The following is an 18,904-nucleotide window of genomic DNA, read 5'->3' as shown; positions in this document are numbered from 1 at the left end:
TTGGAGGAAGTTAGAGCCTTTTTTATCTAGTTAAATATGGAATATAATCAACATGTAATGAGGAAGTCAATGTAACTAAAACTTAGCAAAACAAAACCTCTCCCTTTAACTCTATCTTGCCTGGAAGACTCTCCCTCCCCTCCCTCCCTGCAGAGCTACTCCTGACAGCTGGTACAGGCCCGAAAGGAAGAGACAGGGCTGAGAGCCTTCAGGCTCATCCTAAAAGAGATCAGCCCTGAGCAGCAGGCAACCAATTCTGTCAGGCCCCACAGGCGCCTCCCTGATCTCAGCCTTCTCCGCCCTCAGCCTCCAGGTGACGGTTCCATAGTCTTACTCGTGTCCCAGCTTTAGGTGAGGCCTTGCTACTCATGTGGTCCACAGAACCAGCAGCACCAAAGTCAGGGAGAGCTTGTTAGAAATTCAGAGTCCCAGGCCCCACCCAGGCCTACCAAATCAGTTTGCACTTTAAAAAGATTCCAGCTAATTCTTGTGCACATCCAAGTTTGAGGAGCCCTGCTTTAAAGCGTGGAGACTGCCAATGCGAGACTCTAACCCCACCTGTGGGACATCCGGGTCATCAGCCCACCCACTTACGCCCCAGACTCCAGAAGGCCTTCTTCCCCCACTCTGCACTCACATCTAGTCAGTGTCGGTTTGTCTTGAGGCCAGATCACCATCAGCAGAGCCCAATGGCCAGCTGACGATCAAAGCCCAACTCTTAGGCAGTGCCAAGGAGGCAGTAAGTGACCGTGGTCCCTTCCGTTCCATCTGGCTCTCACGTCTGCCTCCCTTCCCGGGCAGGAGCAGGGACCCATGACCGTAAAGCAGCAGAGATAATCCCAAGTCAAGCGATACGAGCCGTGCTGGCTCTTGTGGTTCCAGCACCCTGTTAATGAGGTCGAGGTCACGGGTACGATTAGCTTCCTCTGTGTCCTGGCACAGACTCCAACCACCTACAGGGGCTGACGCGCCCTTGGCTACTGAGAGGATTCGGAGAATGACGGAGACGGGGCGGGGAGGCTGGACAGAGGGCGCCAGTAAACCATGCACAGAACCCGAATGCGGACGAGCAGAAAGTATCAGGGAGCGGTGCGCAGACCAGGCGGCCGGCTGCCGTGACCCGCGGCCGGGGCAGAACTCAACAGTATCCAGACAGTGTAAGCCACGTACACAGTGAGGAAGCTGGAATTTCACAGGGAGAAACGGGAAGCCTCAGGGCCAAGACTGTAAACATCAAATACAAATAGAGGGTGTCTCAAAAAAACATATACACGCTTTAACAGCTGATTTCTATTACATTTGGAGAATGAAATGTATTTTAATAAACACTGCCTTTATAATTATTCAAGGTATGTATACATTTTGGGGGGGGACACCCAGTATATAATAAGCTAGAGGAAATCTAACCTGACGGCAATTCTGTTTAAAAAGTGTTTAAATTTTTTAAAAAACATGCAAGTGATGTTGACTTATGTAGCTGCTAAGAAAGCTAGCACACTTAGTGTCCACCAGTCTAGGTTCCAGACCGCGGGGAGCAGTGGTCCCCGGTAGCACAGCTGATCAGCCCATCCTAACCTGTTTGCAGCCACCTCTCCACACAGGTATATACACAACCCGTCGCACCTTTTCACCACCACCACTGGGGTTCCTGTCATTCAGTGTGGCCTCTGCGTGGCTACAGCTCTTTTTGGCTTTGGATTTAAAATTGTTTAAAATTCCACACATCCGCTGAGCTCCCTTTACTAATCAAGCCAAGAACTATATACCTAAGCACAAAGTGAAAAAACCATGTAAACAGACAACTTAAGCATGCCCATTACCAAAAGGATTCAGATCAAAAATGACCTACAGTCACCTGTTTAAGCTGCACACTATGTTACATATTACAGCCTGAGTCCATGCAGAATCAGTAATTAAGCCGGTAAATTACAAGTTAGCACTGCAGAAGAACCCTGAAAGGACTATGCGAACAAGAGCAAATGACAGAGTAAGTCTCTGTTTAGACATATTTCTCCCTGTAGGATCATCTTCTAGGAATAGTTAGCCATTAAAAGAATGGGTGTGATTTTAGATTGTTTTTAAAGTTTGGAGCCATGTTTTTCTAAAGTGTATATTTCATATACAAATGGTAGTCATTTATCTAAAAAAGAAGACTGCTTACTGGTAAGTTTTAATTCCCAGACTATCTGGTCTATTATTTTTAATTTCATAAACTTTGATCCCTTCATAAGATATAGAAATGTCTAATCACTACGTTGTACCCATGAAACTAAAATAATATTGTATGTCAAACTGTCATTAAAAAATAAATTTAAGAAAGAAATAAAATGCAAAAAAGAAAGAAATTTTGATCCCTATGGGCAAAAGAAAAAATTTTTTAAAGAAATTTCTAAGAGGTTAATTTGTCCCAAATAAAGTGTGTGCCATGCACCCCTCACCCGCAGATTAAGTGGGGCTGCTGTCTACGCAGTTACAGCCGTCCTTAAACAACTGGCTCAGCGCCTCAAAACCAGAAAACAACATGTGAGAGGCAGCCCACTGCAGCCTGCCCCAGGAGAAAGGAAGCTTGAACTCCAGGTGCCCTTGACAACCCAGCTCCATGTGGAAAGAAAGAAAATGCTGAACAATAGAATCGGCAGAGGAAAAGGAGCCCCTCTAATTTTCCGGGCATGTAGAGAAGTTGCTGCTAAAGGGATATTTAGGATCTCACTGCTGGTTCGAGTTCTGCTGAACTGAAAGTTTTAAAAAAGAAAAAAAAAATCAAACATGTCAGTATAGTACATATTTAATTCAGTACTTCTTATCAATCAGACTTAACTCAGTACTTATCAATCAAACAGATGCTTACACATTTAGCTGTAGAAATGAAACACATCTCGGATCACACTTACAATGTTTATGAACATGCACAGAGCACACGGGCAATAAGGAGTGGGTTCTTCCCTCCTGGTTCCACGAAGCTGCCCACTCCAGCTTTGGGACACAGTACCCAGTCCCGGTTCCAGTCCCCCAGCTTCCAGTATTGGTAACTATATTCATACAAGTAGGAATTTCTGTTTCTTTTGAAAGACATAGAACTGTTGCATAATGCATGTCCCACAGATGTTAGAAGATGTACAGTATTGTGGCCAAACTGCTGATACATGTACAAAAAACCCCCACCAACAACTGTCTTGTTCTGATTTTAAAAGTAACATGCTACTTACTGAAAATCTGAAAAAAGGAACATAACAAAACCTTCTCCTGTAAGCCCACTAGTCCAACATAACCAGTTAAAATTCTGGTCTACATTCTTCTAGTCTGTCTGCGGCTACCAATGTTCCCTTAAACGGCACCCCCGTTAGAAAAGCCTGGGTGAGGTGAGGCATTATGGCTGGTCACACAGACTGACAATGATTGATAATCCCCACTGGCCTTCCCTAAACCCACAGCAGCGAGAGGAATAATGGTCTGGCTGTGCGCAAATCAAATACTACGCCTGCAATTCAACAAGCATTCATTAGGGTCTACTTTGCACTCTTTTATTTATCCCACAAATGAATGAAACTCAAATTAACAGCAATGGCCCCTGAGGGCCATATGGTAACTTCAAATAAAAAGGCGGATAAGCTTTGTCCCTTGTGGACAGGAAAACAAAAGTTAGGCCTCCTAGTACAAGTTCTCAAGCTTCCTGGTGACAGCCCTTTTTCTGGTTTGCAGACGGCTGCCTTCTTGCTGTGTCTTCCCAAGAGACCAGGAGGAACCCGACCACCCTCTCTAAGGGGGAAAAATTCATGTTGGGGAGAAAGGGTTGTAGAGCAGTTATAGATAAAGACCTGGGAACCACAAATACGTGTGCAGCTGCCCACCAGCCATCCAGGGGGCCTCACCGGTCTGTGCACTTTTAACATCAGAGTTTCAATCTACAGCCGGATGTTCTTAGTTCCACGCACAGGGAGTGCTTTAAAAGGCCACAAACTACCTGCTACAACACCCTAGTTTCATACACCAGCCTGGGCGGCAAATCCTTCCTGTATTAGCCTCACGCAGCCCAAAGCTGGGCCACCTGGTTATGCCCTGTTGAGCTCTTCTCAGGGCATCAAGGAGACACAAGGAAAGAACCGCTTTTACTGCTAATGTCACCTCAGTCGGTGTTAAACACTGTTTGTGATGAAGCCTCTGAAACCCGCAGTGCTCCTCATTCGAATACTGTAACTGGTTACGGCGTTTAGCACCCATTATCTTAGAAACCACGTGGAGAGTCTTAAAAGTTCATTTGGTTGCACTGTCCTAAAGAAAACCTCAAAAGTTCACCCCAACTAAACATTTCAGAAGTCTTATTTAATTATGTCTGAGAATTTTTTACAGTGTCAATAATGACACTTTGAATGTGTATTAAATCAGAACAAAGTCACATGAAGAAAAAGCCAAAATGCACTGAGGCTCTCCTTTCTTCCCTGCCAAGTCAAGGTCAAAGTTAGGTGTTTCTCTTGACCTAGCTGATGGTAATACGGTTAAACAGAGAAAACATGCAGACAACATACCTCTTTAGCTATGTCCAGTATTTTGTAAATGCACACAAAACTAGCTTACCTTCTCACCAAGTAAAGGTCATCTTACATTTTCTTAAATACAATACTGTATATGCTTGTACATTAGTCAGCTTGGGCTGCTATAACGAAACACCACAGACTGGGCGACTTAAACAACAGACATTTATTTTTCACTGTTCTGGAGGCTGGAAGTCCAAGATCAAGGTGCCTTCAGACTCAGTTCCAGGTGAGGGCCCTCTTCCTGGCTTGTAGAGGGTCGGCCACCTTCTCACAGTGGCAGGGAGAGTGCCCTGGTCTCTCTTCCTCTTCTTATGAGGGCACTAATCCCATCACAGGCTTGACCCTCAGGACCTCATCTAAACCTAATTACCTCCCAAAGGCCCCACCTCCAAATACCAAACACACTGGGGATTAGGGCTTCATTCTACACATGAATTTTGGAAGAACACAAAACGTTCTGTTCATAAAATATGTGTGTGCTGCTGGGGTTGGGAAATATCAATTTTATCAGTTTACATCCTACCTGTTAAATATGTTCAGAACCATTCTACATACACTCCTTAGAACAATTTTGTTATATACTTCTTGTAACCATCTCAGTTCAGAAGAACATAAACAGATCTCACCAAGTCTACAAAGTAACACCAGTAAGAGTTTGGTCATTTAAGGCCAGGGTAGGGGCTTAATTACCCGTCAGGCCTGTTGAAAGGATGGAAGAGAAAATTTCAGTGGCAAGGACACAGATTCCTCTCACCCTGAGCACTATTCAGGAAATCTTGACCAGCCAACCACTTGCCACTACTGTAAAAACAATTCCATCTTTCATCTCTAGCTCCAGACCTCTCTTCTTGCCTGTGAATCCAACTCTCTGCTGGGCATCTCTCTCTGGAAGGCTCACAGTTCAGCTGTGGATTCAACTCAGCTCACTACTCTTTGTCATCTCCCCAAGCTGAGGTTCCCCACAGCTGTGTACCCCAGTAAATGGCACCATGACCCATACCAGTCACCTGAACTCCCTCTTCTTAAGTGCTCGCCCCTGGAAGATAACCAAGGAAGTGTGGGGAGTCGCTCAGGACCTGCCCCACTCCCTCACTCCCACACCAAGTGCCCTCAGGATTCCCGCAAGCGGCCTCCCAGCTCACCTTCTGTCCCCCACCCTGACACTTTGACACCTAGCCCATCTCAGGCCACTGAGTTCTTTCTAACGCACAATATGATCACATCATTCACCTGCTGCAAATTCTTCATCTTCCACACAGCGTTTGAGATAAAGCTCAGACTCCCCAGCTCAGCACCCAAGACCCTACAACCTAAGGTACCTCCCTGTACAGCCGTGTCTCCAGTCCAGGCAACTGCTGCCAGTGACCTGACTACCTTCCAGACTCCAAACACGCATTATTATGGCATCGTGTATTACTGTGACTTTTAAAAAGTAGTAAAAAACAGAAACAAAACCTTGCAGGTACATGAGGAACCAGGTTTCCACTCTTTCCTTCACTGTTTCAGCCCACCTTCTACCGCAAGAGAGGGCCAAGTATTTCAAATGCCAGCCCAGGCTCTTCCCTGGACACATTCTGGGTTTTTTAAGTGGATAAGATCTGACCTTTAATTCCTTCTTTGCCTTTCTAAGGTTGAGAAGTCTCACCTCTGAGAAAAACTGCTGTTTGTTTTTGTGGCACATGGGCTGGTGGTTCCAGTCAGCCACGGCTCCAACTGGACACATACTTTTATAAAGCGCAGGAGGAAATAGGCTCCCTGTTGTCTCCTATCCCTATGGGAGACTGGCTGCCCCTGCCACCGCCCCCAGCCAGATCACTCCCTCTGGTCAGGCTGGCCTGTGGAAGAGCAGCACACCTGGCTCGCTGCCTTCCAGGTGCAGGCTCTTCCGAATCAAAAAGGAAGCTTCCAGGGTCTGTGGAGGTCCCTTGCACACAGGGTTTGCTTCTCCAACTAGCATGTGTGCTCTGTGAGAGGAGAGGCTTGCTCTTCATTCTTGATGTTACCAGAAGCCAGAACCGAGCCTGGCCCATGGGAGAGGCTCCGTGGGTATTTGCCGAAGGACAGGATAAAAGAACGGGTGATTGAGCAAACAAACTGGCATTCCTCCCAAATTAGAAAGGCAATATACAGCATAGTTCCCCAGCTCAGAAAATACTGTTTTGCTAAGAATGCCTTTTGTTTACTCTGCTCTTAGGTACAACCTTAGTAAAAACTGAGCAATGTATCATTAACCTCAAGAGATACTTTAAAGTTGCTTTTTGGGATAAATTCTGGAGATTATTTACTTACTATTTGTATCTTTCTAAGAGGAGTAAGCATTGAGTTAAAACACTGCTTTTAGGATTCCCAAGAGAACCACTCACCATGTCCACCATGAAAGGTTTTTTTCTTTCCCCTTGATACAATCTGGATATTAAGTTTGGTGGGACCTGGAACATGAGAATTTGCCACTGCAAGCGGGCAGTGAAGCCTGGAATTGCAAACCACACCTGGGCTCTGGTCCTCAGGGCAACACAGAGCCTGTACTATACACACTCTCCCTGGAACGGGAGTCCCAAAAAAGGCTGGCGAGAATGGGCCGAAAGGATGCAGCCTGCAAGTTCTAGAAAGACCCTGGGTGAGCACTGCCGGGGGCATGGGTACAGCCTCGACTCAGGGTCTGCCGTCAGCAGCAGTTGCTCGCTCTAACATCAGGTGTCCTTGCATCCCACCTCTAAGAATGGCACTGCCTTTTCCTGGGTGTTTGAAACACTTGACAGCCATCATTAACACTTCTGAGCACTTAGCCCGAGACACCACCCAAGTCCTACACAAAAGTAATCACAGTTAATCTTCAAGGTGATTCTTTGACTTGGACTCTTATCGCTACCATTTTACAAACACAGAAACCAAGGCTGAGAGAAATTAAGTAACTTGTCCACGGCTGAGATAGTGACACCTCTGGGAACTCAACAGCCTCAATTTGGGTCTCCTACTTTGTCAATTCTTTGCAATAAAAAAGTTGAGACACTGTAGAGATACACTGTTCATTAAAAAGAGGTATGTACTGTTCTACATATTGTTTTTCTATCTTCTACTATGGACTTTTCCTTCCTGCCTCACCCAAACACTATATTCCCCCAAATCTCTTTAACTCATCAGTCCACACATCTCTGTAGACAGAGGCCACCAATTCTGAGCCCACCACACGGATGAACAGTACACACCTTCCCAGAAGGCATCCCTTGGGTCTCATCCACAAATATCCTTGTTCCTTTCTATCAACCAATTACTGCTTCATGCATCATGACTCAAATTATATTCAAGAATGTTCATTTGCAGAGTATACTCTTCCTAAATGAACCTCTCCGAAGACAAAGGACCCCCCCTCCTACCCCCATCGGCTCTGGTAACACACAGGCTGTCTTATTTCCTGGCATCAAATGTTTGCTGCGCCCTTTGCGAACCACAACCAGCCACACACCTGCTCCCTGTGTGACCACTTGGGGGAAATACTATTTTAACATGGGGCTTTATCTGGTATCAAATATTTCATCAGAATCAGATTTCTGACATGGATTAATAACAAGGCGACCACCGCATGAGAGCAGAAAGAAATGAGAATCTTGGGGTTTATTTCCTTTCTCTATCTTTGAAACATTTCCTCTCCCCACCAGCATGTTTTCCTCTCTCTCTAAAATTTGAAAAGGAAAAGTCATGTTTTTTAAAAAAATATGTTTTTATTGATTTCAGAGAGAGGAAGGGGGAGAGAGCGAGCGAGAAACATCAGGGATGAGTCGTGACCGGCGGCCTCCCGCACGCCCCCTGCTGGGGACGGAGCCGCAGCCCGGCAGGAGCCGCGACGGGGAGTCGAACCGCGACCTCCGGGATCACAGGTTGATGCTCAACAGCTGAGCCAAAGCTGTTTTTGACGAGGACCCGTAGAAGAGACCAGAAAAGGGCCATGCCTAGGAAATCAGCCTCCGACCACCGCTTGCACCTGGCGTGCGCGGAGCTCGGGCGGCGGCTCCCGGTTAACCCGCAGCGCGGGCGCCACCCGCCCCGCCCCGCCCCGGCCCGCGCGCCGCTCCTCCCCGGTCCCGGCGCACGCTCGTCTGCAGGGGCCGCTTCGCGATTTCAAACGGTCCTAGTTTTACATGTGGGTCCCTGATAGCAGCCTACAGGCAGGCACACACCGACGTAGAGACACCGGGAGACGCGGGAAACGCCCGGGGGGGGCGCGGGGACGGGGGGGGGGGGGTAAGACTTGGTCTTCCCTCCCATCTGCTCCCACTGAAATCGCCCTTGGACGCTCAGGAAACTCAGGACCCTCCAGAAATAAACGTTGAACGGGGCTGTAGAAAAGCCTTTTGCTTTTGAGAGTTCAAAGAACACTAGACCGCTGAACGGAAGGGAAAGGAAAAGAAAAGAGTGGTGCCTGAAGGCATCCAGACGCGCGCGGCCTCCCCGGCCCTTCGCCCCGTCCCACGGGCTCAGCCCGCGCGCCCCAGACGCGGTCTTCCCCACCGGCGCCCGCTCCTCCAGCCCGCGTGACCCCCGCGCGGCACCGGGTCCCCGGGCGCGGTACCAGGCGCCGCGCTGCGCCCGGGACCCTCCCGCCGGCCGCGCCGGCTTCCCGGGGAGGCGCTGCTCCAGGCGCAACTTTTTTCCACTCCCGCCGCCGGCGGCCGCGGCGCGAGCAGAGGGCGCCGCTCCCGCCGCTTCCCGGCGCGGACACCGTCCCGGCGGCTCCGGCGCGGTGCCCTGCCCGCCCTGCCCGCCCCGCCGACCCCGCCGGCCCGGGGCGCGGGCTCTCCCTCCCGCAGCGCGCGGGTCCCGCGGCCCCGACTCACCCGCCGGCCCGGCGCCCGCGCAGCCTCCGGCCGGCTTCCCGCTACGCCTCCGGCAGCCGCCGCGCTCCGCGCCCGCCGGCCGCTGGGGCAGGAGCAGGGGAGGGAGGCGGAGGAGGGGCGGGGGGCGAGGGTCCGCGGGCGGGGCGGGGCGGGGCGGGGCGGGGGCGCGGGCCAGGCCGGGCGGCCGCGGGGCTGCGCGGGGGCGGAGAAGAGGGCGGGGCGGAGGGAGGCGGCGAGCCCCGCGCCGCTGCCCAGTCACCATCGCCGCCGGCCCCGCGCGCGGCCGCGTCCGGGGGAGGGGTCGGCGCGGGGCTCCCCGGGCGCGGGCGGGGCGCGGGCGGGCGGCCGAGGCCCGGCCTCCGGAGGGGAGTGTCCTGCGGGGCCGCGCGGGTGTGGGAGGGGGCCCGGGGGAGGGGCGCGGCGGGGCCTGGGAGCCGGTCCCCGCGCCCGCCCCCGCCCCCGGCGGCGCCTCCCGGGCTCCTGCGAAGCCCCCGGGCCCGCCGGGACCTCCGGGGCGGGTCGAGAGGGCGTCTGGGGAGCGCGCCGCGCGGCCGGGAGGCGGGGCCGCGGTCGGGGTCGCCGGGAGGCCGGGCTGCGGGGACCGCGGGCAACGAGCGCCCCGGCCGTGCCCCAGGCGCGGGCCGGGCGGGGAGAAGGTGCGCCCGGGGTCGCGGGGAGCCCGAGGCGCGGTGGGCTGGGGGCGCCTGGACCCCGGCGTCGCCCTCTCCCGGCGGGGCTCGGGGCGCGTGTCCCGGCCCCGGGAGTGCCCCGGGAGAACCGTCGCGGACGGGCGTCGGGGGATTGCTCGGGGCCCCGGGCGCCCTCCCCGCCCCGGGCGCGAACCCCTCGGGCGCTTCGACCGCAGCCTGGGAGCGTCCCTGCGCGGAGCCGGAGCGCCCACGCCCAGCACCGCCCCGCGGCCGCGGGTTAGGGTCACCATCCCTAGTCCTTAAGGTTTAAACGTCAGGGCGCGACACTTGGCCGAGCAAACCCTTCTTAAGAGTCTTTTTCCCCGTCAGACGTCCTCCTGCCCCCACTTCTCAGCCCCCTGCCTGGGACACCTGTGTCCAGCCCCTGCACTCAGGCCCCAGCGGTCAGTTTGGGGCTCTGCCCTCCGTTGCCAACAGCTGATCCCACGGACTCCTCGCTGCTAAGGTCTTTCCAGTTGCCCCGTCCTCAAGACCACGGCCACCTTCCCGGCTCTGGGCACTTAGAGGCTGATGTGTGGAGTGGTCCCCTCCCTGGCTGCCCCTGGCGCGGGCACCATGCGCCCGTACCAGCCTGCAGGCTAAGGGGTCCAGAACACCCTTCAGGCAGGCCGCTTCCCTCTCGGGAAGCTCTTTGACACGGAATTCTGAATTACTCTAAAACTTTCCTATTCAAAACCATCTTCCTACAGCTCCTCGGAGCCCGGTGCCCTCACCAGCCGGGCACCCTCCCCTCCCCGCAGAAGGTTCCTCACTGTGTCCATGGGGGAGTTTCTGATGCCCTTGCCAGGACTGGAGTGCTCTCCCCAATCTTCTCTCCCAGCCAAGTCCCCCTTAGCTTTATTGAAAATGAAGTTCGTAGAACATTTCTTCTATAAAAGGATGTGTGCGTTCTTCCCATTTTTGAAATCATACAACAGAAATAACAAGGTTTATGGGGAAAACAGAGTTAGGAACAAACCACTCAAAAATCTATGTAACATTGCAACCAGAGCGCTAACAAAAACAGCAACCCTTCCTGGGGTTGTGAACACACACGCAGTGCAACATACAGATGATGTACTATGGCACTGTACACGTGAAACCTAAATGACGTTATTAACCAATGCCACTACAATAAATTCAATAAAAATTAAAAGTAAAAAATTTTAAAAAGAGGGACACCAGAGACACACTCGTGCACAGAGGAGAAACCATGTGAAGACGCAGTGAGAAGGTGGCCATCTGCAAGTTGAGGAGACAGGCCCATAAAAAAACCAAACCTGCCAACACCTTGATCTTGGACTTCTAGCCTCCAGAACTGTGAGAAAATACAGTTCTGCTGTTGAAGCCACCTGGTCTGTGTATTTTGTTATTGCAGCTCTGGCAGACTAATACAGATAGGTGCTTATTGCAGGCCTAATGCACAAGGGTTACAGCCTCCTCGATTGGGCTGTAATTATTTGAAGGCAGGACCTAAGTCTTACATTTCTTTGTATTCCCCCAAATGCCCAGTGAAGTTTCTTCACTGAGCAGGACCTCAGCACGCACACACACACACACACACACACACACACACACACAAAACCAAACAAAAAAAACCAGCAACCATTCCAAAAAACCATACCAGCAAGAGTTTATGAGCCATGTTAAATTCCTAAGAAACATTACAGTAAACATAAATATAGGACTTTATTAAAAGGTGGAGGGAAGAGGTGAGATTGGGAGGAGAGTTGTCCGAGGGTGCAGACTTAGGAAGATAAGCACAAAATGTATAAATAAGAGGTGAATTCCCTCTTCCCGATAACTTATTCCCAGTTAGAGCTCACGGCTAAACCAATGCAAGAGAAAGTGCATCAGGTGAATGGGCATCGGGCATAGCACGTGCGCTCTCTGCCACTCACGTCCTGCCATGTGTTTTGCTCGCAGCTGCTCTTGATGATGCAAAATACGAGGTGCTGAGAACAAGTGCATGTGAACCAACACAACCACCCCATTTTGCTAATATCCTTTCCCTACGTATCAATCATGAATGAGCTAAGCAGTGTTACATATGCTCTCGTTACAGAAATATGCTGGCGCCAGAGCAGACTGCACTTACTGCTCTGCTTAGAAAGGAGACTGTGCTTCATTCCACACATCTATTGAGCACTTACTGCATGCCAGGGGTAATTCAGGCCCTGGGGATGCATCAGTGAACAAAGAGAAACACAAAACTGTCTCCCCTCGTGTAATTTGGTGATATTTCACGTTTCATACGTTTGCAGCTTGAATTGATGCCTCATCTACATTTTAATCTCTTTGAGGGCTAGAGTTGAGCCTTATGGTTTCATATCTTTCACAATGTCTGACAGCAAATACCTACTGGGACGTGTTAATTAGGGAATTTACACCCATTTATACCTTGTGCTGTTGAATTCACAGGAGAACCACCTGGGAAACCAAAAACTAAAGTTTTCTCAGGCTCTTTCACCAGGGACCCATCAAGATGGGCCACGTTCACACCAAGACCATGAAGAAGGTGGCCAGGGTCATCATAGTGAAGTTCCACACACGCCTGGGCGACAACTTCCACACAAACAAGCGCATGTGCGAGGAGATCGCCAGTCCTTGTTCCCAGCAAGAAGCTCGCAGTAAGATAGCAGGGTATGTCCCACATCTGATGAAGCAGGTTCAGAGAGGCCCCTGACAGGTATTTCCATCAAGCCCCAGGACACGGAGAGATAACTGTGTCCCTGAGGTTTCAGCCCTGGATCAGGAGATCATGAAGTTGATCCTGACGCTAAGGAAATGCTGAAGCTCTTGGACTCTGGCAGTCCACCCTGCAGGTCACTCAGCCTACAGTTGGAATGAATTTCAAAACACCATGTGGAGCCATTTGAATCTTTCTGCTGAGCTGTAATATCAATAAACCATGGACAAGCAAAAAAAAAAAAAAAAGTTTTCTCAGAACAATGTTTATTGCTATTTGAACTAAAATCAAAGCAAGTATCTCCAGATAGGATCATTTGGATCTAAAGAATAGATGAATTATACTTAATAGAAAGCAAGAAATTAAGGATGGGTAGGGGAGGGAGAGAGAGGCTAAGAGGTGTAGTTCAAAAAGAAAGCACCCGCTAGGCTCCCTGGAAAGGCAGGGCTGGTGAGAGAAGGGCAATAACAGGAACTTTGGGGTATCGTGAATGCTGCTTCTATCCTGTGCTTCAGCCACGTTTTCAGAAAACACTTACTCTGGGACATACGTGAGGAAGAAATGAAAGGGAACCTGCCAAGTTGGATCAAGGGGCAAGGAGGTCTTGGAAGAAAGTAATTGTGAACCACCAGATGGGTCATAAGGTAAAGTTACCCTGGGCCTGGGTAAAATGTTGTGATTCTGAATGTGCTTTCTGTGCGCATCACTCAGCCCTCTGAACGTTACGCCCCACCTGGTGTAACTGACATCAGGGCTGGACATTTGTCATGGTGAACACTTTGCGTCCTATTCTGACTATGAATCTGTTTGGAACTTAAGTAAAATATGCATTTGTAACATTTTTTGATATGTTTTCATGATTGTCCGCATACTGAAGATTGATCACATTGGCCTGTTCATCTTCATAAAACCCTACCTCCCAAATCCACCACCACTAGCCCCCATTTTGGGAGACAGATTTCCTTGTACTATGATCATAGAATTTCAGTGCTAGACACAACCTTGGAAATCAGTGTCTTTTAAAAATCACATAAAAAAATTAAATGATTTAAACTGAGAATCTCTTCAGGGGAACTAGCAAAATTGCAGTTCACCAACTTAGGGTCCTGTGAAAATCAGTCTCTTAAAATTATCATTCTGCTTTTTTAAGTCCCTGGAGCTAATTGTACAAAAAAGCGACCTAAAATTGTAAGACCCCATTTTCCTTGACAAATACAGGTTGAGAAATGGCGATTTTGAGCACAAAAACCTAAAAGGCCTTCCTGATTAAAAAGGACCCCGCCTGTTGAAATCAGTGCTCTGATCTACATGAGACAGAAGCCATCGTTTGGGCCACAGAAGTGGCCTGGATAAAGCCTCCAGCAGACAGTAACGTCATAGTTCAACTTCTGCTTCCAACTGGCAGTTTTTAAGTCAAGGGTGAAAATGAAGCCTGTAAGCACAAAAGAAATCTCCCCGTCTGTACTGAAACCCCATTACCCAGGTGCTAGGCTCCCTGAAGAAGGAGGGTGGCTAAGTGTTTCCAACGGAGAACAAATGTTACAAGCACCAGTAGGCACCTAGGGTTTCCCAGTAACCACATAATAGGACAGCAGTGGGACCAAGTCATATATGAAGGGCCCTGAGCTCCTGATAAAGAAAATATCAATGATCTCTAGAAAAGACTTGCTTTTTCCTCTCACATCTATTAAGGACAACATCAACGACTGAGCCAAGGAGAAACATGGCCCTCAACATACATCGTGACTAAGTCATGAGAGAAATAAGCACTCCGAACTTGAGGCGTTGCTCTTTCCTGGGAAAAACTGAGGGCTGTTGGCCACTTTTATCTTCCAGCCAGTCTCTACCTCTTGGCCTTCCTTTCTTCTCTAAATGAAGCAATAGTTTCAATTTGCCACTAACTTTTAAAGAAGTAGTCTGCTTTCCTGCCTCTCGTGCCAAAACCGTACTCCATGTGACTCCGGTTAAACTCAACCCAAGAAGGTGCTCCGTTCATTTCCTCCTATTATGTCACCACTCTCATGAACAAATCCATCTGGCCCCCATCCAAATGAGCTTACCCCTGAAGTGAGGTGGAAATTTCCATACAGTGAGAATGGTTTACTGCAATATTACTTTATAAGTTGCATGCAATTTATGCAACATCCTAGCTGCTCAATAACATGTAACTGGCAAATTCAATTCACTCAATCCTTATTCACTCCAAATCTTCACCTGCAGACACTTTCCTGGATTACAAAACTTTCTCAGAAGAGGTCCAAAATACAAAGAAGTTTGGGGGATTAGCTGACTTAATGGTATTCCTGACAGGCCAAAAAGCACCCAGAGAAAGTTTGCTTCTCCCCGTATAGCAACACTGCTGTACATCTGACCCCTGACTTGTGCTTCCAAGAGCTTTGTCTTTTCTGTTATGAATTATGTGTTGCTCTCTAAACCTCTACAAGGTAAGGTTTTACTATTACCCTCATTAGTAAGTATTTACTACCCTACCCTAGTAAGTTATTGCCCTATAATAAAATTTGGAAAGTAGTCACTCTGCATGATTCAATAGCAATGCTAAGATGAGAATTTGAGGGAACTACTGCTATTTTTATTTTTATTTTCTCATTGTGAAGAGGATACTTGCCCATAATCTGGCCCAGTCTAAAAAAAAAAAAAAAAAATCTAATCTCCAATCTGAAAACCTTGCATGTGAGGAAATTTTTTCTCTTACTTTCTCTGCCAGTTTTCTTCCTAGAAACAAGAAGGACAAACATGTGCATCTGTAAAACTACTAATTCTTGAGCACCCTGTTTTCACATGGTGCTAGAATTAGAAGATATATCATTTTTCTATTGATAATAAAAATATTGAGTAATATTAACTATTCTGCTACTTTCAAATGGCCCTGGGGTGACTTGTTATTTAAAATAACAGAAGAAAGTAAGAGCTCCTTTCACCAGGGTCCTCATTTTCCGTAGCTGAGCATTAAATTTTGCTCTGGGCTTCGCAGAGCCAAGGTAAGAACCATGTGCAGTGAGTAATATAGTTCCCATGATCTGGTAAAAGAATCATAGTTGCTCCTCAAGGTAGGCAACCTTTCTCCTGGGACTAACTTCTAAGAGGACTTGAATCATGGAAATTCTTACATAAGAAACACTGGACAGTCTAAACTTCGAGGTGCAGCATCTTCACTGGGAGAAAGCATTAAACTCTTGCCCTGCAGAGCAGAGAGGGCAGAAAGTTAACAGGAGATGACAGAAGTGTCTAGACTGTGTTTCTGTCATGGCTGAAACTGCATTATCTGAACTTAACTTTTATCTAGCCTCTGGGCCTCCTCAATTAAGAAAGGAAAAACAAAGGAGTCTTGTCTTAAGCAAATTATACCCAAAAAAGAAGAAAAAAAAGCCATTTCTTTTTTCACCTCTTGTTTCCTCCAAAGGTGAAAAACAGAATTGCCTTATGTCCCAGAGATTCCTCTCTTGAGACATGCTAAAGAGAAATAAAAACCTGTCTACACAAAAGCCTGCACACGAATGTTCCAGCAGAGTGCTTCATAACAGCCAGAGTGAGAACCCAAATACCCGTCAACGAACGACTGAGCGAAGTGGCACAGACATTTATTTTACTAGTCATATCATTCCTTTTATTTTCAGCCATAAAAGTAAAGTTACAACTGATGCTTCAGCGTGGATGAACTTTGAAAATGTTATGCTAAGTGAAAGAAGCCAGTAGAAGAAGACTGTATACTGTATGATTCCATTTATAAAAATGTCTAAAATATGCAAATCTATAGAGACAGAAAATAGATTACCAGTTGCCTAGGGCTGGAGAGGGGGTTGGGGTAAGGAGAAGTGAGAAGTGACTGATAATGGGTATGATTTTTTGGGGGGGAAGTGACAAAAATGTCTTAAAATTAGATTGTGGTGATGGTCGCTCAACTCTTAATATACTAAAAACCACTGAACTACATACTTGAGATGGGTGGGTTGTATGGCATGTGAAATATATCTTAATTTTTAAAAGAAATTAAGAAAAAATTTGATAGGAGAAGTAGTTGTGCTATCAACAACCAGGAATAATTTTGGTAAACATTTACTGTGTGTAAGAGGGATACAAAAATGACTAAGCCTGGACTCCATCCTCAAGGAGCCTGAAATCTAGGGACTGGATGTAGTTCAATGAAGATCCATGCATATTTTAATTGCCAACGGGGCCAGAATTAAATAAATAGCTGTAATATATCGTAGTCCTCTAATGCACGACGCTGAGCACTGTCGTTTGCCTGTCCCAGTCCTCTATGGTGCCCAGGCTTTGGGGATGAGACGGAAGGATCTGGGTGAAAGCGCGGTGGAAAGGTAAGAGCGGGTGCCCCCGGGGCCCAGCAGCCCGGAAAACAGGCAGCGGGAGGAGTGTCGGAGAAGGGTCTTTGGGAGTCAGTTATGACATTGTTTCAAGGACAGGCTGAAATGCACAGGGTTCAAGGTAGGGTAGAGTCCACTCAGACAACGGAGGCTGCACACACGAAGGCCCAAAGCACCAGACGGCCTGGCGAGCACACAAGGAGGAGGGGTGACAGGTGGGAAGGAATGACTGGGGGAGGGGTGGGTATTAGTGGGACCCCCAAAGGTCCTATGAAGTTCCATCCGAGGTCCTCGGGAAGCCACGGAAGGTTTTCAACCTCAGAAGAGATTGGGTCTTGTTTTAGAAAGACTGCCCTGCCTGCTACCTAAGGAGATGGATTCAGTGAGAACAAGGGCAGGAATGGAGAGGTCTGTCTTCCAGGAACGTGGCGATGGGGACCTAGATCACTGGTGGTGGTGGGCTTGCAGTGCCAACTGGGTGGTCAGTGAAGAAAACGAGGTTAAGGGTGACCCCCAGTTTCCTAGGCTGGGTAATGCGTGGCAGGATGTGCCAGCCACAGGGGCAGTGAATATGAAACGAGCAGGCGCATTCCCGTGGGACATGGTGAATGTAATGCTCCTTCATCTCAGAGGACAGGGCTCCAGGCCACAGATATGCAAAGCTGGAGCTTCCCTCCTGGAAACTTTAAAGACCAGGGTCAAAACCTTGCTTTTGCCACCAGACTGTGGAGCTGGGCCCAGCTTTCTTTGGTACCCAAGCCAAGGACAGGCCTTCAGGTACTAGAAGATGCCAACTTCTGTCTCAATCACTCAAACTACACCAAAGTAGATAGTGCTGATAAATCTTGGCACACTGAACACTTTCCAGCAGATTGAAAGATATCAGCTTGAACAGGCTGCAGGAAAGGCTCTCCCAGGGCATTTCATGATCCAGGTGCTGATGGAGGCTGGGAGACTCTGCAGAAGTTTATCCAGATTGGGTTGAATCAAATATCGTTGTCACTTATTATGGGGACATGTGAAATGCACCAGTGACCTAAATCGGTATTCCCAGTGGGCATCACCTTATTAGCTAATTCAACCACTTAATAACAAGTTAAAGGAAATTTTACCTTCTTCTGAGTTGTTCTTTTGCAGTCATACAAATCCTACTCTGGAAACCTTCCTAACTTTGTAAACCAGATAAGGCCCTCAAATTCTAATGGAATTATTGACTTTCAAGTCAAAATAAAGTTTCAGTGCAATTCTTAATGCATTTATTGATTGCTGATGGGATCAAAATTAACATGGAAAAAAAATCAATATACACATCCTAAAAATAAAGCTAATATCAGAAACCATCTCTGTGACTTCTAAAACAGGACTCTATCTCTCAGTGCAAAGTTCCCTGATAAACCTGAACTTTCTGTGACCTGATAGAAAGCAGCCACTTCAGCATAGGATGAAAGACAATATGATATGCGTGTTCAAAAATAAACAATTCTTTAAAGTGCATTTTAACTTCAGAGACCTCAAAAGAAAAAAGCAACTACCACGTCTACTGATAACACAAAAGGAATTCAGGAGAAACATTTCAAGCTTAGAAAACAAATTGTTAAATCTTTCTTATTCTTTGTCTGAAACTGGCTGTGGTCCAGAAGCTTAGCTTCTTTCTCCAGCCCAGAACACTTCCCAAAACTTCCAAGCTCATGATATTGTAAGCAAAGGAAATTTGCCAGTATCTGAAGGCAAAGGAAATTTGCCAGTATCTGAAGGCAAAGGAAATTTGCCAGTATCTGAAGGCAGCAATGCCAGCAACCTGCTAACATTTTAATGTAAG

At 48.2% G+C, this 18,904-nt stretch overlaps 1 protein-coding gene and 1 pseudogene across 4 annotated transcripts in view; one reads left to right on the top strand and one right to left on the bottom strand.

Moving 5' to 3' along the window:
* The window catches only part of LHFPL2 (LHFPL tetraspan subfamily member 2), a 184,971-nt gene that overhangs the window by 121,223 nt on the left and 44,844 nt on the right, over positions 1-18,904 (bottom strand). Inside the window, exon 1 of one of the 3 annotated variants that reach the window (XM_081133667.1) lies at positions 9,365-9,456. The exons of 1 other annotated variant lie outside the window; for it this stretch is intronic. The gene's annotated coding sequence lies outside the window, so the exon portion shown is untranslated. Of the gene's footprint in view, positions 1-9,364; positions 9,457-18,904 lie in introns of those variants that run through there. One more of the 3 variants, XM_081133669.1, reaches the window with a different exon arrangement.
* On the top strand, positions 12,307-13,520 carry LOC308555071 (small ribosomal subunit protein eS17 pseudogene; annotated as a pseudogene). Its single transcript has one exon. The product of its transcript is annotated as a small ribosomal subunit protein eS17 pseudogene (transcript).

The sequence above is a fragment of the Miniopterus schreibersii genome (genome assembly GCF_964146895.1).
Source record: "Miniopterus schreibersii genome assembly, chromosome: 3".
Taxonomy (NCBI): Eukaryota; Metazoa; Chordata; class Mammalia; order Chiroptera; family Miniopteridae; genus Miniopterus; species Miniopterus schreibersii.
The sequence above is the reverse complement of the archived record's forward strand: the minus strand, read 5'-3'. Positions and strand labels throughout refer to the sequence as shown.